Source organism: Cyanistes caeruleus, chromosome 4 (assembly GCF_971803275.1).
Source record: "Cyanistes caeruleus chromosome 4, bCyaCae1.hap1.1, whole genome shotgun sequence".
NCBI lineage: Eukaryota > Metazoa > Chordata > Aves > Passeriformes > Paridae > Cyanistes > Cyanistes caeruleus.
The window spans coordinates 18974334-18999946 of NC_141704.1; the positions used below are offsets into that span (position 1 = coordinate 18974334).

The 25613-nt window shown below is 35.9% G+C and overlaps 1 long non-coding RNA gene across 1 annotated transcript in view; it reads left to right on the plus strand.

The window, feature by feature from the left end:
• The first annotated feature begins 858 nt into the window (after positions 1 to 858).
• LOC147653458 (uncharacterized) overlaps positions 859 to 25613 on the plus strand; it is a 62689-nt gene continuing 37934 nt past the window's right edge. Inside the window, exons 1-2 of the long non-coding RNA XR_015285886.1 lie at positions 859 to 1049; positions 15167 to 15266. This is a non-coding gene — a long non-coding RNA (uncharacterized LOC147653458). The remainder of the gene's footprint in view (positions 1050 to 15166; positions 15267 to 25613) is intronic.

Genomic DNA, 25613 nt, shown 5'->3' on the forward strand with positions numbered 1-25613 from the left:
CCTTTGGGAAGAAATCCCAAAGGATTGTTAACTGTTGGCTCTTTTCCCCAAATATGGCAAGTCATGACCAAAATGCTCTTCCACAGCATCCCATAATGAGGTCTATAACCCTGTTGCAGTTGCTCCTATTCCCATCTCTAAAGACTTTCCTTGGGGAAAGCCTCTCCCTTAGGCTTGAATTGACAAGTGTCATGCCCCCTGGGCCATGGGGCTGATCATCCCTGCAGGTCAGAGGCTCCTGATAAGCCTCTTGGTGTTCCCCAACCATCATTGCTCCTCTGGGCTCCTTTATGTTCACATTCACTCAAATAAACTAACAGAAATATTTCTCGTTGGGTAAGAGATGATTCTCTACACTCCTGGAAAGAAGATGAATGAAGATCAGTTAGTTTTCACAACTCTATTTATTAAGTAGTTTGTCTAGTCCCTAGGTCAAATTTAACGGACCTGCTTCAGCTTCTTTTGTACTCATCTTTAGGCTCTGGATAGGCAAGGATGGAGTAGGTTGGACATTTCATAGTTTGGGTAGCCAAGACACAATTTTATACAGCTCTCTGCACTACCATAAGCTTCTTATATAGTGTTTGCCAGATCAATAATATTTCTCACATCTATCTTGTTTTCTCCTTCTTTATCTGAAAAATGGAAATATTAAACTTATGTAACAACATGCATTGAGGACAACAGTCACAAATTAAAACCATGACACCAATATTAGGATAATATATTCATTGCTATTTGTGTCACTGCTTAGCAGTGGCATAACTGGTGTATGTATACCCAGTGAAGGAAAGTCTCCACCCTAGAGAATTTGTCACATTAGATAGGAGAATGAGTCAGGTAGGAAAACAGAGGCACAGTCTTGCTCAGCAAGTCAGTGGCAGAAATGAGACAATATGTTTTAAAAAGATGGGTTGAGCCTCAGGAAGTTTAAGTGATCTCCTTGAAGATATTGAAGTGCCTTACAAAAGAAGAAAGAGGAAGTCAGATGATATTAATGTCTACAGAGAATACTGTTAGATAAGAGCATTTCTTAAAAATTACTGAAGGTGTGTATTTTGTTTTACATTATTACTTTTAGTTGTACTAGTTTTATTTGTTTAACTATATAAAGTCTGATGCATTAGTATTTCACTAAAATACTGTTAAACCTTTGAATGGATAGTGTTTTATTGACAGAACTTTGCATTTTAGTTTTTTTTTTTTTATTAAATGCTTGCTATTCTTTTGTTTCTATATATTTAGTTCTTGTACATAAAGGTAATAGCTGAGCATGGTTTACTAATCCATACAAGATAAACAATATCTATTTAATTTTGTGGAATTTATAATTCATTTATAGATAGATTTATTGAAATTTAAACTCTTGTTTGTTTGGCTTGCAGAGATAGATTTTCCCATCACGTTCATTCTAATACTTTTATTATGTGTCTGTCACTTTGCCTTGAGTTCTTTTTAACTCAAAAAACACACTTCTTATAATTCCTTTATTTTCCTACCCTTCTCTTTCTCATCTTCCTTTTGGTCCCTAGTCACTCTTCAATTTCTTGTGCATCACAGACTTCTCCCTCTTCCTAATGCTTATCAAAATGCACTATCCAAAAAGCATTTGAGAAATTATTTTCTTTAATTCCTTAACCTTTACACTCATATTTACACATTATTATTGTTTGCATTACTAGATTTCAATACCCTGTCTTTTAAAATTTTTTAAAATTCACATCTTCCTTCAAAAGACTAGCAACAGGCTGTATTTTATTTTCCTTTGTTTAGCTTTATAATTAGAAACTGTGACATAACAAACGTAATGAATGAAAACCTGGCTATGATTAGGAAGTTTTGCCATTGATTTAATTCATGCACTCTGCCAAAAATAAATAAATAAATAATGTCCTATTCTGCCCCCTGACTACATAAATAAGATTATTTGGAGTTGCAGCTGGTACAGATCAATGTGAAATCAGTGTTAGGCCTGGTACATCAGCTAGTTTGGTTGTAACTTTCTTGTACCTGGGGGCAAAACTTCAGATCTAATTTCACTGCTATACAATGTAGAAGAACTTTCTTTCAAGCACCCCTATAAAATTAAACATTACAGTTTCATAATATAATACTATTTATAGATGGAATTTGAATTTAGATGCTGTCATGCAAACCAGAACTGTTATCATTGGAGAGAAGGTTCTTTAGAATCTGTAATAGTTTCTTAGATGGAGGCTAAAAGTTTGCATCAGGTTTGCTCCAAGTCAGAGGACCATCCCAAGCCATTCAGTTCCTGTGTTGACTTTGGCTTGCCCAACAGCCAAATTCCCACCCAGCTGCTCATCCACCCCTCTCCTCAGAGGGACAGGGGGAGGATGTGGGATGTCAAAGATCCTGGCTCAAGACAAAGACAAAGACACAGAGCCCACCAATTACCATGACTAGCAAAACAGATTCGGCTCAGGGAAAGTCAGAATTTATTGAAATAGATTTTGGGAGGAAGAAATAAATACAGATGTTAAACCAACACCTTTCTTCCTATTCACTTGTCCTGACTCCTCTGCACCCTCTGAGCAGCACAGAGGGTGGGAATGGCCATTTGGTCACTCCATAAAACATCCTCTCTCTGCTCCTTCCCTCTTTTCACCTGCACTAAGGGGACCCCTCGATGGGCCCTTTCCCCCAGCATGGGCCTTTCCAGTGGCTGGAGTTCTCCAAGTTAATCCTGCTCTAGTGTGGATTTCCTGCAGGAAATCCCCTCTGCTCTGCTATAGTCTCTGCAGGGACTGAGGGGAATCTCTGCTTTGGCACTTGGGCCACACCATCCCTCTCCCTCTTGTCTGACCCTGCTGTCTGCAGGGCCATTTCTCACACATTTTCCTTCTTCCTCTGCCTTCGTGGCATTTCTTTGACCTTCCTTAAATGCATTTTCACAGCTGGCAGTGCACTGCAGTGGGTGAGCCCAGGGCACTGTGGGGCCCTCCTCAGGAAGCTCCCACCCACCGTGCTGTGCTGGCTTGAAAATTAACCATTCCCTTTTCCCTATCACCAGAGTTTAAATTTGTATAATCAGAAAGTTCATAGTATTCACATTTGCACAAGGATTGTGCAAAATTATGGGTGTATTTTCCGTATTCCAAGTTTTCAGAATTATTCATTAACTTCTTAAGAACTTCTCACCACGCAGTTATTTTTAGTTCTCGGGAAAGTTACTTGTGTTTTTTAGCAGTGATGACCTTGAACCTTCATGAGGAGAGTGGTACCTGATCAAGGTTATCTTTCAGATAATTATAAAAAGGAGATAAACTGCCTCACTGAATCTCAGCAGAAGTATAGGCATTATGTAAGCTATTGCTAGAAAGAAAGCCATTTACCTCAGTAAGTGTTTGGGAAACTAACCAGTCCTATACTGCAGGAGCTAAATATAACCAACAATTAAATCTGACTAATTATATAGAGTATTCCAACAGGTGTAATGCATGAGACTTCAAGCCACCTCTCTGTACTATTTTTATCTTTTCAACATGTGTCATTATAATTATTGTAAAAAAAATTTTTTCATCTTTGTATTTTTTAAAGTATTCTGAAATTACTGGAGCTAACTAATAAAGTTGAGGGTCACATAGTTAAAATAATTTAGAAAATAGGGTTTTAAATCCCAAGAAATTCTGTGTCAGGAAGCACAAACTTTGCTCAAAATGCAAAAAGCTGCAGAGTAGTCTTGGGACTTTCATTTAAAATAGTCTTCCTACAGTCAAAGTTCCATTAATACCTTATGTCTGTAGGTGTTTTCTTTCTTGATTTTTCAAAATAAATATATCTTTGAATTTGCTTCAATGGGGCAAGTATATGGGAGCAGTCTGAAAGCGGTGGGAAGTTTAAAAAAATATAAATCCAAAATTGAAAAGGTCTCTTTGACATATCTGCCCAAGAGCTTTCATTTATTTGCATTTGGAAGAATTTGGAATATAAGGAAAGAAATCAATATCATTAAGGAAAAACATTACCACAAAATTAACTTGCCTCTAGTGTTTCTGACCTGTGCCATAAAATTCTGATAATGCCTGAAGTTGGAAAACAGTAAAGATTTTTATCACAGAGCTTAAATCCTACATTTAGTTTTCTATCAAGCTATGCCCTCAGGTACCAGTTTCACTTCATTTATTATTTGTTGCAGTTTACCAGATCCAACAAATAGATTTGCTTTGTCTACACATCCACACTGTTGCTGTTCATTCTGAAAGGAAACCAGGGGCTCTAACAGCTTGAGACACACTCCTATTTGGGCTACCATAGCAACGAGTATGTGTATTAAAGTCTAGGTCACATGGCTTAGTTTCCTAAGGCTAATTAATTTCACTAATTATGGCCTCATACCAGCTGCAGAATATGTTGGTGACCTACTGAAATCAGCTGCAGACAAGCGTTTTCCATACTGTGGTGGTACGACCTCACCATGTGGAAATACTAATGTCATTATGAGAACTGCATAAAATATATACAGAAAACAAATACTACTGAGTGATTAGAGACTGGACTGTGGGACCCTGAATTTTTTTAATGTAGATGTTTAAATCTTCTTTATTGCTTTCTCTATTGTCTGTCAGTATTAAGTAGGTTATAAAGAGCTGAGTAGTTAAGCTTAAACTATTGTCATAGAAAGGTTGTTTAATTCACCAGCTTTACAAAGGATTTATGAAACACCTATCACTTAGGGCAATACAGATATATACATAAATATATATTTAGTATAGTAGTTTCTAGAAAACAAGTAAAAACAAAAGAGCTTCTGCTTGTTATTTTTTCTATATTGAAAAACTAATACTTAACTGAAAATCAGAAAATATTTTTGTCACAAATAAGATTGACAGTATTACACATTACAAGGCTCTAAGTCTCTCTTCTTTCCCTGTTCAATAGAGTTAATTTTAGCCCTCACCACATATGCAGTTTGATCTGTGTTTTAATAGAAAAGCAGGTGTCTACCTAGGCTTTGGGGAGCAATTAACAATTCATTCTGTATAAAACCATGGTGTCTCACTGGTAAAACTAATTGAAGTAAATAAGACATTTTCAATCAGCTAAAAGAAGGCATTAAAACAACCTTGCAAAATTGTCATGACAAATTACCAGCCAAAGCACAAAACCTTCTCAGACGGCCTTTACCATGGTGATTGATGAGAATGAAAAATTAATGATATCTTACTGGCCTGTCAAAAGAAAAAATTGCTTGCCTGACTGAATAGAATTTTGTGAGGCAACATTAAATTATGGAAAATTAATAAAATACACAAATGTGTTTTACTTTTTAGCATAATTATTAAAAGTGCTGGTTCTCCTACAGTGGGGAAAAAGCACCAAATTCTACTCTGAAGCCCTCAGGACACAGACTGTCTCCGTCTAGGTTTGAGAGCAGCATTACAAAGTCAGTAAAAGGTTTACATTCAGGAAACTGTACAGTTAGAACAGGCACAGAAGAGAATAGCTGTTAAGAGGTGGACCCCAGGCATTGCCCCCAGAATGGGAGGTACACAGAAGGACAGACTGGCACTTCAGTCCTGTCTCAGAAGAGGAATGGTCCCAGCTTCCTACACTGTGCCTGTGCCCATCAGTTTGATCATGAACCACCACAGACTTTCTTAGAGATGGGTTCAGGTGGAAGTTTGGTAACGTCCAGGTTCAGAATAGTCAGAAGAGGAGTTTCATTAAATATTCACTTATGTGTCTATCCAGAGTGGGTTTTTTCCTCCCTTTTTTTCTTTCCTGGAAATGGACAAGTAGTCATCATGCGTCTAATCCCTGTGCCACTTCCTCCTGTAATAAAAGAAGAGTCTGCATAGTTTTGCATAACTGCATGAAACAGCATGAGACTATATAGGGAAAAAAAAACAACCCAGATTGTTCAACTAGTGATAACATCAACATATTGACCATAAAAATAATATTGAAATTTTAATCTTTTAATCTCATTTTTAAATGTGAATTTAATAATCAAGTGTCTTTTGTGGATAAAAAGACACATAAGTCCTCTAAAACAATATTCCAATAAAATAAATTGTCCAGGAATATTTGTTTAAGGAACAGTGGTTTTTTCCCTTGTTATGACTGCCTGTGATGTATACTTGTACCTGTTGAAAATACTGCTTCCTTACTGTCAGTGAGATGTATTTTAGGCTGAGATAAAAGAGGATTGTATGTTTAACAGCTATATAATGTGACTTGTCAACATGATTGTCTATCTCCCAGCTTATACAAAAAGGACGTTGAGTTTATTGAAGCAAATAGCCTAGTGAGGCTAGCAAGCTGAAATGCTGCCTAACTGAAATAACCCTTGTGAAGAGAAGGGTCAATTAGTGAGGCTGATGATTAAGAAAGGGCTCTAGTCTCTGGGTCAGCTTCTGTGTAGACTGAAGCTAATGGTACTAATTTTGCTGTATCTTGTAAAGAATACTAGTCAAAACATAGGTTTCAAAGAGAAAATAACAAAAATGGGTGGGGACTAGAATGAATACCATCTTAATTTTTTTTCTTTCAGGAAAATAGACTTCAGAACAAAAGCAAAAAAGACCCCAGTAACAAACAATTGCCCACATGGATATAATCAGCTGTCTGTGTTCAATAGTTTCCATAATGCACATTCTAAAAATCACATGTCATGTAACAAGTTTGTGTTCCTCTCCCAGTATGAAAAGATCTGAGAATGAGATGCAAGGTATAACAATGAAGCAAAGAACTTGCAGTGGAAATATGTTCAAGTGGTAAAATTGAAATGCTGTGGGATTCTTTCCTTTGGTTAAGCTAATGATTTCTGCAAAGAAGGAATACACAACATGTGCCACAAGAGGTGACACTAAAAATCCAATATACGATGTCCCGGTTAGTCCAGGTGGTCAAAAAGGCCAAGAGCACCCTGGCTTCTATCAAAAATAATGTGACCTGTAGAAACAGGCCAGTGATCATTCCCCTGTACTTGGCTCTGATGAGGCTGCACCTCAAATCCTGTGTAGTGAGGGCCCCTCACTACAAGACATTGAGTGCAGAGAAGGACAAAAAGCTGATGAAGGATCTGGAGCACATGTCTGATGAGGAGTGGCTGAGGGAGTTGAGGTTATTTATCCTGTAGAAGAGGAGGCTCAAGGGGGACCTAATCACTCTCAACAGCCACCTGAAAGGAGATTGTGGCCAGATGGGGGTCAGTCTCCCAAGTAAAACTGACAAAGATGATGGGAAATAGTCTTGAGCTGCAGCAGGGGAGATTTAAATTGGATATTAGAAGAATTTCCTCAAAGAAAGGGTTATCAAGCATTGCAACAGGCTACCCAGGGAAGTGGTGGAATCACCATAATGGAAGTTTTCAGAAGGTGTGTGGATGTGGCACTTGTGCATACGGTTTAATGATGAACAGCAGTGCTAGGCCCAGTGGTCTTCAAGTCCTTAGAGATTTTTTGTCCTTCAAAGGAGAGTCGTGGGCATGAGTGTTCTACTTTTTTATCAAAACTGACACTTGCACTAATGGCAGGTCATCATGTTTCAGAACTCAATCCGCTAAGCACAGAAATAAAGAAAAATTACAGAGCAGCTAAATTACCACATTTACAATGTGGTGAGTTAAGAATGGTTAAATAAAAAAAATGATGGCTGCAGATTTTATTTTTTCAGTTTGATAGCTATTGTCCAATAGCTTTTTTGTAGAAGAGAAAAATGTGTCTAGTAATAAATGTAATTATTTTTTATCATCATGCCTATCACCTGATATTATATTGGTAGGAGGGACCCACAATATTGCAAGACACAAACATTACACTCATTTAAGAAATAAGAGTTTCAAGACACCTTCCAATAAATTATTTTTAATTTTATTTTAATTTAAAATCTGCAGGTCGTCAACCATTTTTTAATAAATCAGCCATGGATAAATACCATAATACAGTCAAGTTTTATTTCTCATTGTATAGTAAATCCCTACTAGCAAACTCTTATGAACATCTACACCACTCCAAAGTAGCAATGCATCACAGCTGTGAGGGAAATTCAAAGATTCTACCTGCTAGTAGAATTCTACTTGCTACTTAATGATAATATATTTACTTTTTAGATGCTAATTAGAGCCATGTAGGCAGAATGGAAGTGTGATGAAGAGTAGGTAAAAATATTAGACCAACTTCAAACTTTAAGTAGATTTCAAATCTTATAAACTTCAAGTCAGATTTCTGAGTTTTTCAAAATCTTCTCTAGAGTATGCAGCTACAGGAAGTGCAGTTTTAGATTAAACTTTGTTAGGGACTAAGCCTGGACTGAAGTAAAATGTGCTTTTTCCCAAAATTTTGTCTTGCTATATAAAACCAGTCTGTGTTTTATATATACATATATGTGTGTGCGTGTATGTATATATGTATGTATGTATATATGAAAGACAATATTATATATACTAGTGCAGATATCATGTCACTGATAAATCTCTACATTGATTTCTTGACCAGAACCATTGGTCCTTAATAATGGTTGATCCAATGCCTATTTGAGAGCTTTTTCTTAGCTCCAGTCAGCTTTGAAAGAGATTGATGGGGCATACTGACAAAGAAGTTCAGAAAGAAATAAATTGGTTTTTCAGCTCTGCATCTTCTGATATCTGGGAGTTTGAATTCCTCACCACAGCCCAGAACTCACACTTGCCTAGAAAAATATAAATCTTATGCTTATTTATATATGTAATAGACTGAGTATTTCTTTAATCTGGTAACCAGATTTCAACATGTACTGGAGAAAGTGAAAGGACAATATTAAATCAGGTAACCTCTCAGAACAGATAACTATATGAATCTGAGTTCTGCTTTGATACGGACAGATCTGTGTGACTTGGTGGTGTTGACTTGAGTTGGACTGAATCTTTCATTAGTGGTTCCCTTCCCTGAGGTATACCAGATCATACTTCCAGGAAATGGCCTTGTTTTCCTGAAGACTGTCATGACCTTATCAGCTGTTTTAGCAGTAACTATGTGAGGTTGGTAGAAAATTCATTGAGTAAATTTGAGATAAGCTTTTGCTCAGTGAAGACATCCAGATTGAAGAGGCAGAGAATGTTTAAAGCAATAAGGAATAACACTTTCATTTGATCTGACCTATGGTTTACCAGCAGCCTTTGAACTCGACCCAAATGACTGACCTCACATTGAAGTATTGAAGCCATCCTGCATGAATTCAAGAATTATTAAGTCAAGAAAATGCAAGAGGGGGCACAGCATTGTAGCTTAATGATGAGGACACTCAGCTGATCAAAACACCATTAATTTTGACCCCAAGTTTATATGAGTTTTGTGTGGAGCCACCAGATAAAGAAGATAGAGCACTCTTCCTGAAACTGGGCAATGAAATTAAATGTCTTTAGACAAAGATGACAGAATGGATCAGATCTGTAGCTGGAATCAGTATGGAAATCACTAGGAAACCAAACAATTTTTAAGTTCACATCCTTTCTCTGTGTCTTTAGAATAAGATTGTGCTGTAAATGCTCTCTTTTGCTGAGTTTTAAAATAATTTCATCAACACTGGATTTTCTAAGGATTCCATTAATAGCCCTGCATTGGTGCAAACCTTCCAGCTATTTCTATTCAGGTTAGGTTTGCTCTTTTAAATACTGACAAAAGATTTACAAATTCCTGTTCCTTTAGTATTTCTCCAATACTGCTAAATGTGTTAAAAACTGTCAGTAGACTAAAAGGTCCCCTTATTCAGATCATTCTATATTAATAGAGATATATTACACAGTTCTATTCATAAAAATGTAGTCATCACTAGAAGTTGTTGTTTAAGAGTTATCATTTATAGTTTAGTCCTTGTAGTCTGTTAGGAAATACATAGCTATGCTTGTTTTTTCTCAAATCAAAGATGCAGCTGTTGTACACTGCTTTTTAAATTAATTTTTAGAAATTTTGAAATGAAAAGGTCCATAATATTGCTAAAATCAACTTGATGTTTCTTAGCTGCCACAAGTTTTATTATTTTTACTCTTTATCATTAACATCTGATACCTCCCCATTTTCATTCCACATGTTGGCGAATTTCTCATTTATCTCCACAGCTATTCTTTTTTTCCTGTCAGCAGTAAATTGCTTTCTGATATCTAATTGATTTATTCTCCCTGCTCCTGCTTCAAATAAATTTGCATCAAAGTTTGTTCTTTTTTATGATTATGAGGTCTTGACATTTTTAGACATTTTCTCAAATAAGTCCCCTTGTTGATATAAAATATTCTCTATTGATTGGACTTTTCTTTTTAGTGTACATTGTGCATAAGTTGTTGTACCATATTGTAGATGGAAACTAATCAGTAATCAGCTCACTAGTACCCAGGAAATCAGCAAATTTAGTCTAGTAGATATTTATTTAATTATTTCTATCAAGATTTAATCTGAAAATAATTAGGTTACATAAAGCTATGGCAAGAAGAGTACCTTTTATGTTAGGGTAGTAAAATTTTCTTTTCACAAAGTGGCTTAATTTTTGCAACACGTTTCCCTAGCTACAGTCTCTTGTGACTAAATAGCCTATTTTTACAGACAAAAAATTTAGAAGTTTTTTTACTATTTTTCTACTTAATTTGATGTCTTGTAAGGTTTTGTTTATTTTACAGGAGACCCATTCCCAAATTCAAGCAGGCACCTGAATCTCAATTTCCCCAGAAGTTGGTTACCATTAAAAAACCCCAGCATTAGACATTCCCCTCCAGCAACAGCTGCATCACATCCAGGTTTGCATTGAGACTCAATGACTGTAGAGACAGAACCTCTTTAATTACCTATTGCTACCTAGTGGATTCACCCAGAGTCCCTCTCTAAGACTTTATTTCAGGAATCCAAAGGGAAAAAAAATTAAAAATTGCATGTATTACTAAATATTAAAAAAAACCAAAAAAACAAAACAAACAAAAAAAATGGAAAAATAAGAGAGTGTAAAACCCAAGCATCTTGGCATCAGTGTGGCTCAGGCAATATAATATATTTTTCTATGAGAAAAAGGGGGTTTGGAAGCTCTGGAGTCTTAGAATACAAAGTTCTCAGAAAAGCTAGAACAGACTATGGCACTGGAAGAAAAGGGAAAAAATGCAATCCTTAACTCTTTGTTCTTTTGCTCGTTCTTGTTCTTAACAAAACCTCACCCCTAATGTTACTTTACTGTCTGTCATTGCTATGTAGTCTTCAAACACATGGCCATGCAAAATCTTCTTTAACTGTGAATTTATGTGGTTTTTCAGAGTGAGGCTTCCCTCATGGGAACTCTCTTCCTTAGAGTTTTGTTCCTGGTTAGGGAGAGTGTTTCTTTATTTGTTTCTACTGCTAGGACGAAACTGTGAGGTTTAGGTCCTTTTCTGTTCTTATTTTGGGGGTGAATGCCACATGCAAAGCAATAACATCATCATTGCACTGCTGCTCAACACCCCCATCTGCAGGGAAGGTTTCATGACTGGATTAAGCTGAGCAGAGAAAAACTGCAGACCTGAATCTCTGTTTCTCCATTTCTCCTTTAAATTTCACCATGGTATCAACTCTGTAGGTTTGCTGACCTCACGTATTTGAACTGCAACTTTGGTGGTTATTGGGTGGTGACAGCCCCCTTTCCCCCCACTCACACAGCTCTGAGCTTAAAGTCTGCAACACTAGCAATGAACTGCTTGCATGGGAAGTGTGTACATGATGGTGAAAACTGAATAGATAAGAACCAAAACAAATATTTCACATTTTCTTGTGGTTTTCATCTCAATATTTTGTGATTCAAGTTTGAGGTTAGATTAAAATACCCTCTAATTAGATCTTATTAATTAAAATTTACCTGCATTAAGTATAGTTAATCTGCATATCTGTCAATCTGTTAGAAAATAGAAAACATTTTATTCCAATACATACATCACTATTCCCTCCAAACTGGTCACCTACCTTTGTCCATGGTGCCAATTCTCTCTATCAAGGAAAAAAAGGTTTCCTTTTCTGTCTCTAACAACTTTACATTTGTAGAAGTGTGTTGATAAGAATAAATGAAGATTAAGGAAATTCAGTACAAATCTAGGTATAGACCTTTACCTTTTCTAGCTGTCCAACAGGAAATACTCGTAGATAAATTTTCCCACGTTAATGTTTAAAAGAATAATTATTTCATTAAATTTATTTGTTACAGCATGGGTGCATATGTAATAATGATTTTATTACAGAATTCCATCCATTGCTGCAGAATTCAATTTCTTTCCTCACTGATTGTAAGACTATATGTCAATCATGTGAGCTATATCTAATTTTGTCAGTTAGATTTCTTCTCAGGAGCAAGATGTTTCAGTTCCTGTGCCACCTAAACAGAACCTACCACTTTTCTATAAACTGAAAAATTGCTAGATTGACAATTAAAGAATTGCCAATTTAACAGTCAATTGCTGGCTGCCCCATTATTAGTTTTCCCACCCACATGACAAAAGGCATTTTATGCAACTCAGCAATCTCTTGAACACAGACTAAAATCCACATGTGATGAAAACCTTGGAATTTTCACTAGTTTTTCACCACAGCTATTTGCTGATATTCTCTAGCAGTTTTCTCATTTAATTGGTATAAAGCCCTACAGTGTGGTGACATTGCTTGCACATCTCAGAGCACCATTATCATTCTTCTCAATGATGCAGTGAAACTAATCCCTTCTCCAGTTTGAGCCACCAGCTCAAGGAATGTGTAACATGACTGCAACATGACTGCAGCAAATAGAAAATAGTTCCAGTGCATTTGTGTTGTGTGGGTGGATAATTTTTTACTTATTTAAATAATTTCTATGTTTAGAATAAGGTGAAATGAAACTTTAGAAAGTCAGAAGTTTCTGAAAAATTATTCAGGGGACATCAGGCCTGAAACAATCTATTGACTGCTCTAGAGAACAGCTTAATCCATCACTACAAATATATTTTCTCTATGAATAAATATTTTATAAGCCTAAAATATTTAAAGAAAGAATAAAAGAAATAAAGAAAACAAAACCAATTTTCCTGCTTCAATACCCTTATTTGAGTATTTAGACTTGCGCATTCTCTTCACATTTTAAAGCAGAACTCATTTTAAGCAAGCCTTTAATATCGTTCATATCCAATTTTTCTTTAATATGTATTTAAATATTAATAATGTAACAAAACTACAGTAAAATGAGTTAGCATTTTTGTTTATTGTTTTTTGGATAGTTGTGATGCTGCCTGGAGGTGGAGAGTGGTAAAAAGACTCCTAGAATGTGAGAGCATGGGATTGGAACCATGTGTAGCTTCTTATTCACAGAATTGTGGTTGAAGCATGCAGCTGATTGAATACGAATAATTAATAGAATACTTACATTATAACCTGTCATCTACTTTATGGATGCTTGAAATCTGTACATAAAGAGATAATTAATTGCTCAGACTAATGGGGAAAAACTGATTATCCAATACACACATGTAAAACAGAGCACCAGCTATGCTACAGGACAGATGGAAAGCAGAAGTCAGAGACCTCTTGCACTTAGTAAAATTTTGGGGGTTATCCATTAAATTTTCTGAAATAAAGCATTCTCCTTGATTTAAACCTTGAATCAAACACATCCCTTGGCCCAAAGGAAGTAATTTATTTTAAACAGATTAAAAGAATGCATAGAGATCACATTACAAGGAGAAAGAATGTATATTTTCCATGCATGCAATCTACCTAATAATCAAAAAGAGTAGCTGAGTCATTAGAGATTCTCAAGGGTGTCCTAGACATCTGCATATAATGCACAGAACTAGAGTTTATTTATATGTTTTGGGGCTGGGGGGGTTACTCTTCTGGTACTCAAAAGGCTAAAGTGTCTGAGTTGCTCTTCAGACTTTCTTTCCTTTGTTTTACAAGGTTCCTGCACATCTGAGTCTTTCAGCCAGTTACCTTTGTATTTTCTAAAATGTATCCAGTGTCATCTGTCCTAAAAATCTACCAATTAAGTAATCAGAAGACAGTATAATCAGCTGCTTTTGTGTAATTTGTCTTTTTCAGAACCTCTGTAAACAGTGAAAAGCCTAAAGTCTGTCTGCAGAAAGAATAAAGCAAACAAAACTAACCAAATAAAAGGCAACCAGTACAACATCAACACCACCTAAGCTGTGTAATAGCCAGTAATGTAGCAGTGTCTGCCATGAGAAATTATTTACTCAAGGAGGAAAATGAACATAGAGAAAGTTTTGTTAGGCTGGATTCTAATGATGTCTCTCCAAATGAAAAGTAGACCTTCTTCTTTCAGCCTTTGAGAATTTCATGTATCATATATAAAAAACCGTGGATAGAAAAAAAATTGCAAATATCCAAAGGGTATGCCAAAAGATGTGCCAGATTTTTCATCTCTTTAGTCAGTTTTCAAGCTAAAAGACAGCAAATTGTCATCATATCCCATCCCATCCCATCCCATCCTTCCTGTGCAGTGGGGTAGCACGGGTTAGAAATGGTCAGATTAGTAGAGCCTGCTCTGCCTTGAGATTAAAGGTACAGTGTGGTCCTGATTAAGTCTGCCAGAGAGATCTTTCAAGATTTAGCCAGAAGCAATTCTATGGTGAATGATCTAGCCCCTTCTCCTTGCACTGCAGTGCACACTCTGCAAGCTCAGACTGGTGCTAAACCAGAGCATTTGGGACCACACTCCTTGCTGCAGCTGGGGTAAACCATCAGCTTGCACATTTTCCCACAGAGTGTGGGAAGACACTGAGAATCACTGCATGAGGCACAGAGTCAGGCTCTTTGTGCCATTTTCCAACAAAACCAAGAAGTGACGTCTGCTCCATGCCCATGCAAACTCTGGCATGCTTTCTGTATTAGGGAATTTTCTATAATTTTGCACTGTAGAAATTAATATGACCTTGATGTTTTAGCCTAACAGTGGTTCAAACCTACAGCAGATTGAAAAAAGGTAGGAAATTCACTGTTTCATGCAGAAGAAAGATCAATTCCTAAGGTTAGCTAGAGTGCTTCACATTGCTATCACCACTTTTCAGGAACAAACTGAAAATAGTACTTTCTGCTTTCTATTTTGCTCTGCTCTTCAGTCTGTTTTCTGAGTGATGTACAGTGGAAGATTGACACTCACCATCTAAAAATATCATGCTATTGAGTGCTGTTCCTCAGGACTGGTATTGAAACAAGCACTTTTAACATCTTTGCAGGTGGCTTGCACAGTGGGATTGAGTGCACCCTCAGCAAGTTTGCCAGTGACACTCTGGAAGGAAGCAATGCCATCCTGAGGAACCTGGACAGGCTTGAGAGGTGGGCCTGTGCAAACCTCATGAAGTTCAGCAAGGCCAAGTGCAGGGTCCTGCAGCTGGGTTGGGGAAATCCCAAAGACAAGTACAGGCTGGATCCAGAACAGGCTGGGACCAGCACTGGGAGGGAGGCATTTGTGAATGAAAAACTCAGTATGACCTGGCAAACTGTGTTAGCAGCCCAGAAGACCAAATGAATCCTGAGCTGCATCAAAAGGGCTGTGACCAAGAGGTCAAGAGAGGTGATTTTGTCTCTCCACTCTGGCCTTGTGAGACCCCACCTCGAGTGCTGCATCCAAGTCTGAGGCCCCCAATGCAATTAAAAGGTTGACCTGTTAGAGGAAGGGAAGAGGACCACAAAGTTGATTAGAGGGCTGGAACACATCGCTTATGAAGATAGGCTGAGATACTTGTGGTTTTTCAGCCTGGAAAGGGCTCCAGGGAGATCACAAAGCAGTTTTCCAGTACATAAAGGGAGACTACACGAAAGCCAGAGAGGGAATTTTGATAAGGGCATGTAGTAATTGGACAAGAGGGAATCTTCTGAAGCTGAAGGAGGGTTTAGATTAGGTATTAGGAGGAAATTCTTGACTGGAAGGATAAAGAGACACTGGAACAGGTTTCCCAGAGAGATTATGTACTTCCCATCCCTGAAGATGTTCAAGAACAGGATGAAAAGTGCTCACAGTAACCCAGTCTAAGTGAAGAACAATATGATCTGATGACCCAAACCATTGGGTTGGAACAATATGATCTGATGACCCAAACCATTCTATTAATGGCTGGCTCTATGATTCCGTGACTCTGCTCACAGTGTGTGGAATCTAACACAGCAGTCTGTTCATCCATTTACCACAGCAGGGAAAACAGACACTGAATTAACACAAAGTGTGCCTGAATACAGTCCAGTATTAAGAAACAGTTACCTGTTTTGAAATAAGGTTAGTTTTTACCTAAATCTCTCTTGGTTACTTTGCTTGTAAATACTCTGCTTTTTTGAAGCAAGGTCTGACTCTGTCTCTGTATATACAATCAGAATGGAAGATTTTTAACTTCCTTAGAGTTCTGTGGCCTACTTCTGATACTAATCATTGTGAAGTATCATTAGTTTCACTGAAATAATGGGGTCAGGTAGAAACAGACAACTAAACTACAAAAACTTAATGTACATTTTCATTTAAGTGGATAAACATGTTAATTGAATGAGAATGAGTTAACTGAGACTGGGGTTTTGCTTAAAATTATACAGTAATTCATTCTAGATAAAGATAACTTCAACAAAACCACAAGATAATAAGCTTTGTTGCTTCCAATTTGATAGATTTCTCTTGCTGGCAAAATTATACCATGATTCCAGGTTGTTCACAGACCTTGCAGTGAAATGCTTGTGTTGTTTGTATCATCTGCTCTGATGAACAGGAGTTGAAAGAGGTCATGTCCAGATTCACTTCCTTGCTGTGTTCTGGGATTATGAAATAAAGGTAGCATGACCTTAGGATAGACCTTTCTATAAGAGTGAATTATTGCTTGAAAGCTCTTTAGGACAAAAGTTTATTTTCCACAACTTCCAATTTCTGTTCACAGATGCCTGAACATGGTCACATTTCTCATGCTCTAAAATGCAGCATAGGTAATGTACCACATACAGTTCATATTCATGCACTGGTCTTAACAGTTCATTTCATTAAGAAAATTCATTGGAAAATAAGGGGTGAAATTGTCAAGTGCCATGTGTAGGCCAATGGATTTCTTGTATGCCTCCAAACAAATACAAAGGACTGTCTCCTGCTCTTTGTTAATCATCTTGCTCAGTGAGCTCCAGACTCCAGCCAAGACCACAGTAAGACAGCCTCAGAAATCCACCATAAGGGCATTTTGCTTTCAGTCTCTCATATTCTTTTTTCCTGATATCCGAGCAAGTTTATATTGATGGAACAAATACTGGAAATGGGACTAATGTCTGGAGCTTGGGGCAGAAAGGACTGTGAGTTGGGTCTGATTATATGAAGTTTATAAGGCCAAATTACTTCTGAGGGCACTGGTATTAATCTAAAATATATATATATATAATATAATTAATATAGAATATAGAATATAGGATATAGAATATAGAATATAGAATATAGAATGTCAGAAAAGTTGATCTATTATTTTTTTATGTTCATGCATATAAATAATGTTAAAGTTAATTTTGTCTCTAACTTCTCATTGGTTTTCCAGGACACTATATAGACCTTACTGTTTTTCCAAGCCACAAGACTAGAATCTAAGAATAATGCTTGTAGCAGAATTAAAAGCAACACTGAAAAGATGACTAAATTTTAAGATAATTTTAAACTGAAGAGGATTTAAAGCAGATCAATAATGAAGGTCACATTTAGTCTTAAGGGATGAACTTACTTCCCAGTAATCTTGTATTTTATATGAGATAAAATCTTCAGTACAAAATAATCTCTATTATTCTTTGAAAAATAAATGCTTACCTTTACAACCAGAAATATGTATTCTGAGATTTTCAGAAGAGTTGGAATAATTATCTACTAGAATTCTCCTGCAGCTCATCATGATTACTTCCTTTGCCATGTTAAACCTCTGTTATTCATCATCATTGGCAGGAACCATATAGAAACATAAGGGGCTAAATTCTAGGATTCTGACTGAACACTATTTTACTGATTCAACAATGTGTACACATTTCTGCAGTGGGCTGTAAAACCAGTAAAAAAATTCAGGTGCTGTCCAGTAGTGCTGTAATACATAATTTTTAACTTGTGGTTTAGAAAAGAGCAACTAAAATAATATAACTCCCTCCAAATATATTCTTTTACCAGACTAAGAATCTCCAAGTACATGCAACACATTCCTAGCAGTTGGTGGCCAGCAGTGAGTGAAAAATTTCTTAAGCCCACACTTGCAAAAATATGCACTTATTAATCTAAGAATGAATTGATCTACTGCATAGATGTACACAGGGTCTTTATCTTGACCCACTCACATGAAACAGATGTGAATTCATTAGCAAGAAATTAGTAGTTGGCTTCAGCATCACACATGCATTTTCTTTTGTTGAATTCTGAGGGTTGGGTTTATAAAGGTTGCAAAAGCTGAAATTAATATAATCCTTTATCTAAAACAAAGTAGTCCATTTTATCTAAAGCAAAATAGTCCATGTTATGTAACATTAGAGTGCACTAAACTGTGACACATAAAATCTTGTGTAAATATATCTTAGATCAATTTAGGAATTTATGGCTTCTTCAAAGCCCTAGAAGTATGGATTCATGATAGCCAAGGTATCCATTCTCTCCATGTGATGTGCAAAAATAGTCATCAAAAGTTGTAATTTAAATTCTTCTAAAGTACTTCTTTCATTTTATTTAGCTCCAACATGCAACATAGTTAAGATTTCTAATATTTACTAGAGAAAATTAGGTAACTTGTGGATCCCAGTTCACAAATAATACATCCTCTTGAAACCACCCCAATAATTATTGATCTCATGAGAGAAAAATAGTATTTTATTCCTATTCCATACATTTTTATTTGGTATGTTGATTTAAATTTTTTAGTATCATCCATAATCTCAGAAAAAGCAGAATTCATTACTAAAGAGGTATTCTTTTTTAAAAGAGGTTTCCCATGAAAACAAAAAACTGTAAAGAATTTTGGCTGCTGATAATAAATAAAATTTTCAATATCAGCTTAGCAGCAGCACTGCTTGATTTCTTTTGGAACTATTTTTTCTCTTCTGTTTAAACAAACAGAGACAAGCTGTCTGCTTTGTAAATCCTTTCATTGACCCTAGCTACTTTCAGAACACATAAAAATATACCTATAATACTTATTCTACAAACCAAAACCTGTGTTTGTGTTTTACAAACATGTACATAATATGTAACATGTATAGGTTTATATATGTCTATCACAGGGTCAGCAAACAAAGGTTCTTATCACAGAGAGTTGGAATTATTTACTACACCATAAATTTTGAAGTTAATACCATTTCCATGAATCCAAGTGTTTAATGAAAACTACAATTCACAATTCAAATTTATAACATAAAATCAACATTATTTGGTTGTAGATTCACAAAATTTGCTACAATCCCTTACAGCCATATAACAGCAGCTGTATAAAGTTTACAGTTTGCTTACAATAAGAATTCTTGTTTCTTGATGAAAATTACTTACCTGCTATGAATAAATATGCTTTCTTCAGGGTTTTGGGTTTTTTTAGGATAATGGGGGAAAAAGGAATTTCCTTTTATCTGTCTGTTTACAACTATTCATAATCTAGTTTTAATTTCAAGAACTGAGGCATTGGAGAATATTTATTCTCCAAATACATTGAAAATTGAACATACCCCTCTATCATCACACACAGCATGGAAATTCTGTTCTATTGCTTGAAAACTCACATGTGTTACAATAATTATTATGAGTTATCTCTTTTAACCATAGGTCTGGCTAAAGGTTATTCAACTTTGTCAATTACCTACTTTAAATTAAGAAAGAGCAAATATAACTTTCAGGCCCAGGCTCCACATCTCTAATAGTTAATTTTAAAAAGGATAAAGCTCACAAAGATATTGCAAGTAACATTTATTCACATCTGGATCTGTCTCACATGATTTAGCTGAATGCCTTCACTGAGCACCTGATTATTTCTGCTGGGAAAAATGTTGCTGATGTTGTCTCTTTTTACCTGCTACTTCTTACTCGTGTTCAATCAACCAGATATAGGCCTTGCCTAATGATGAGCACATACAGGTTCATAAAACAAATTTAACTACTCAATTATAAACTGCCAACACTTTACTGGCTACACATAACAGCTAACTGGTGAAGGTGGGAAGAGAAGGACCTGGGATTCCATAGCCTACTTGAGTTGTAGATGATCTTGGAACCACAGAGCTTTGGAGCAGACAGGAGCATTTCAGAACCTTGTTTCCACAAGAAGTGCACACTATGGAATGTCTGGAAAAGAAATACTGCTTTACAGAAATGTGATGCTTGCAAGCTGAATGGTCTGAACGCATAAGAGATAAAATGACATATATTGGCCCTATTACTAGTTTGCTTTAATATTATTTTTTATGCTTCTGCAAGTGAGAGCCTAAAAAAATAGGGCTGATAGCCTAGGATTTAGCTGCAGTACTGCATTGCTGTACCATTGTGGGATTTCATACCCAGATGATTTCTATTTTCTATAGAATCAAAAAAGGAGGCTCAGGAAGTATATTGCAATTCTCAAATTTGTTGCCCTTATATAAACATACTTCTTCTAGGTGCACAGCAGAGACACCCTGAGGAACTGTGGTGAGCTACTGGGTGATTAAAAATGGTAAAACTTTTTAAGATGCTGGATGTAGGAAACCATCTGAAAGGCATGAAGCAGGAGAGTATCTTCTTCCCAACCCCCACCAAACAACAACCAACCAGCTGTGACAAACAGCTGCAGCACAAGTTGGTGTTGATTTTATGGAGAGCTTCTTCAATATTAACCAACACCTGTAAAGCCAGGTCCAATTCAACAATGAAAAATGGAATAAACTTTGTGTATGAATGAAGACTTCAGCAAGGAAATCTTCCTTCTTCCAAATGAAACTGTTTTGTTCTAATCCGCTATTCTAAAGACTGTGAAGAATAGTAGTCACATTCTTATGTTCTCAACTAAACATATCTAGACTGTTTTGAGACACACAGTGGAGAAGTTACAATGAAATTAAAATTCAGTAAGATTTTTTGCTTTCAGATTAGTAACGACTATGTGGAGAGTATATAGTTCCTTTAGCTTCACCCTAGCAAAAATGTTACTGTCAATAGAAGCAGAGAAGAGCAAACTGTATTCCTCAGATTCAGAAATGAAGAAAAAAAACCCAAAAAACAAAACAAGAGACAGCACAAAACCATTATGAAAACTAAAAGACTCAAAATTACAAATGAAACTTTTAAAACACCTTGTCAAATCTTTACCTCCTGAGAGGTAAAACCATCAAGCTTTTCCTACTGGTGCCATTCATTTGGAAGGGCTTGTTAAGTGACTTCCATTTCAGGAAGATGTGAAAACTAATATACAGTTTGTATCATGGAACAGACCATCTGCTGTGAAAAGTTCCCATATCAAGAGAACAGAGGGACTAGCTCCCAATTAATTAGCTATTTTAGGAGGATTGGATATACCCTTTCCAAGTTGGTTTCAGTTGATAAGACAATCATCTGTCTGTCAAGCTGTGTCTGTTTGCCTGTTAGTCTAGCTAGAATATTGGAGAAAAGTCAGAGAGATGTTTATTTTTTTTATCCTTCTTCTCCCTTCTCTTCCTCCCACAAAATGAAAGCCATCCGAGGAACTGAATCATTCAATATAGTCATACCCTTTTTTATCCAAAGTTGTTTTGTTCTCTTTTTCATGGTAAATATACAAATGTCCCAAAGAAGGCATATGAGGGACAAAGGGTGCTATGGGAGTAGATTTCAGATGTTATTTATAGCCAGATTTTCTAATGCAGAGCTATTAATAGCAACTTATTGCACAAGAGTTGAATGAACAATACAGATGTCTCAGTTTTGGTTGAAGGACCTATTCTTTTCCTGAAGAAAAACCCTGTTTGTACAAGGCACCATTTACAAGTCTATTGTGATTTTTTATAGCTATGAAATAATGTTGTTTTTTATCTCTTTCAGCTGAACTGAGCTGCTGGCTTCCGTTTGGCAGCTTCACAAACAATCTGTGCGCAGCGAGCCACGCTTAGCAGGCCCCCAGAGCGGGTGACAGGAAAGATTGCACGCTGAGACAGGGAGACAGCGTGGTTTCCTCATAAAACCAGACTTTGAAGCCCAGGATCATAGGGAAGTCTAGCTAAGGGAGCAGGTATTTATAAAACCCAGGAGAGTTTCATGAAGAGTAGCAAAATTAAAAGTGGGTTTAACTCAATGCACTAAAAGCCACTAAAGGTAATGTGAGCATTTATAACATGGGTATATCAATAGATTTATTTCTTTTCTTCTTGTTTTCTTTTTCTGTCTTTTGTAAAAAAATAATATGTCTGACACCTTATAATTCCCATGATGTGAAAAGAATTACCAGAGTGAGAACATGGGAACACATAAAAAAAAGCATAATTTCCTTGTGTAGTGTATGATGAAGCAGCTTGCTCTAAAGCATTCTGGAAGCTATGTCTGTGAGAGAACAAGCAGTAATTACAGTGGAAACTACAGCCATTTCCATAATAAAGTTGTAAAATCACATCCATGCTTTTGGTTAAGGCTAACTTTGCCTCTAGAGAATGACCAGCTATAAATCCTTGAGAAATTCATTTATATGAGTCTTGAATTGACTAGCTACTTAACAGCTCAACAATCTATCCAAAAGCTTGCTACTCATATCATGGTTTTTTTTCTGTTTGTTTTTACTTTCAAAAGATCCCAGAAAAGGAAAGAGGTGCCTGTAACATAAATTCTCTTCTCGTTTTTTTTTTCCTTCCACAATTTTCCATGTTTTGCATTTTGTTTAGTGAGATAAAAGTGCCACAATTTTAGGGTTTGAAAGTTGCACTGAAAAGATCAGTCAGGAATACAAACTAATGTATTTCCTGATAAGCAAGTTTCATTGCAAAATCGAGTTTTTGAAAGCAGCTGTGGTTTTTTCTGGGGATGGGACTTTTTTGCTACTCTTAGAAATTTCACCTATATAATAAGCTCATGATACTACAACCATGAAAATATTAATTCATCTGAGTGGTATCTATAATGATCTTCAAATACACTGCCTACATTTCAGGGGTGGTGGTGAAGATTGTCCTTCCTGATCTGAAAATCAGTATTCAGTATTATGGAATAAGTCTTTATTTGCATGGAAAAAATCCATTTGAATCCTTGGAAACTGGAAACAGTTGTGCTTTTTTTCTGCTCCAGCTCTTCCATCTTTAGTCAAGAAGACCAGAACAAAAGCATTATCTTTAAAAATGTGACAGCACACACCTTACATGTCCTCAAATCTATCACAAAAGAAGCAACATGACAAGCAGAATACAGTTTATTCATTTACAGGGAGGAAACAAAACTTTATGACCTTTTCTTTGATCAGGTACCTCCAACAAAATTTGACTACTGAATATTAAAGGAACTCCTGATGGAAAAATAACAAAGCTAATATTTTAACCAGGTATTGCATCTAAAACTATGACTTTGTCTTGACATTTAGTAACAGACAAAAAAAAAAATAATTAATTAATTTGTTGGAGGAATTCAATCACCACAAATTATTCATGCACCTTTAGAAAAATAATGACATGCTACCAACTAGATTTTTTTTCCCTTGAACAAAGCATGCAAATTATTATCCAGATAGATTAATGAATTAAGAATGCATGAGTAGTGAATGTTTTTGACTCTTAAACAAAATGAGAAATGTGCATCCTCTCTAATCCATCATTCAGTTTCTATCTTCAGCAATAAGAGCTACAATTACAGCATAAGGCCTTCAGCACATACATTTTAGGAATCACATACAAAATAAACCACACCTCAATGTGCAACTTCCTTACTTGATGGCTTTGAAAATTTGGTTCTGGAATTATGGATCATGTTACCAGCATCCTCTGGAATGATCCCTCTTAAAGTCTTCTCCCTTCTGATTTGCTTAGAATTACTTTTAACAAAAGTGTTCATTTTTATTTAAATTAACTATTTTTTTATTGATCATTATAACCTTCTAAGATGATTACAACCTTCTGATTTGATCAGACACTTCAGAGAAGTAAGGTACATTTATTGCTATGCTACACTTTAGGAAAATATACAGTAGTTTAAAGCAAAATTAGTTTTGTTCTCTTTTTGTTAGATCAGCTTATACATGAGAGATATTCTAAAGATTTCGGGGCTGGTAGAAAATTACTCCTGCAATCTACTCTATTATGAATGGTTGTATTCATTTTATGTGATGGAGATTTTGGAATCAAGAACAGCACCACATAAATTAAGTAGTCTTTAGTACATTATAAATAATTCTGACTTAGAGAACATTTTCTGTCTGAAAGCTGCAGTGGAAACTGTAGTCCTTTATTCAACATATACTACAGGCCAAGTCTGGTACAGACAGCTGCAAGGGAGTTCCCCATAACTGCCCTGCCAACAACTTGAAGTTTGATTTGGAAAACTTAACCTCTGCATGAGCATTTTAGACACTGCATTAGCAAAATCTGGGCCTTTGCTAAGGTCAACCTGACATTGATACAGATTTCAGTGATTCGTCTGGAGCTTTCAATTTCTTTACACATACCTCAGAAACTCCCCGACTTTCTTCATTTTAGCCATCAGCTCTCACTCAAGATTCTTAAGGAGGTGAACAGCACCAAATATAGGTATATGAAACAGTATTAATATTCTCAAAGTCATGTTTTACATTGCAAAATGTTTATATTATGATTTCAAATGATACAGTGAAAATTTTACAGGTTTCTTTTTAATTTTAGTCATCAATATGTAAAGATCTATGCATATTTATAAGGTTGATTTTATATACAGAGATACCTTTGCTTATAAGATTACTGAAGACTAGAAAATACATTTCCTTTTTTTCACATTGCTAGGTCTTATTGAGCCATGTAAGAAATTACTAGTGCCTGTAAGTATATGACATCTCATCAGTAAGAAATGTAATGATGTCTTTGGTGCATGAAGTGAAATTATTTCAAGTTACAAAGGACCTCCAGGAAAGGGTCAGAAGGTGGGATTCCAAGAAATAAATCATAGGTGTCTATAGAGAGTTTCTTCTGTGTTAGAGGAAAGATTAATTACAGACACAGGGTTTGACAGAAAGTCGAGCTATAGGTGGGCCTGTGTCTAGTGGTTCAAGCAGGGGGGCTGAGAGCTGAGGTTTCTGGCTCCTCCTGTTACCTAATATGTGTCTGAGCAATTTAACCTGCCACCTTTTGTTAACCTTTGAATAAAGCTTATGCCCTCTGTACTTGGGATTTTAAAGTGCCACAGTTTACTTATGATTTCAGCAAGTCAGTGAAGAAGAGATTTCTTTTTTCTATAGCCATATGGTTAAACTCTGACTTCATTTCAATAGTGACATGAAAGTGCTTGTTTACAAGAGGTTTTTATATTGTATCACATGGAATAATATTCTTCTAAAACTACTGAGATATAAAATGCTAACAAAGTTTAAATTAGTCATATCCAAAAAAGTTACCAAATAGATTCAGTGAAAGTCTAATAAAATGAAAATTAAATGCAGATTCTCTCATTGATTCCAATTTATAAATGATGAAGCTCTAAATCAGCCCAGGAGTACATAAGACAGATATGAAACATAAGAAATAATATCTGTAATTTATAAAATAAAA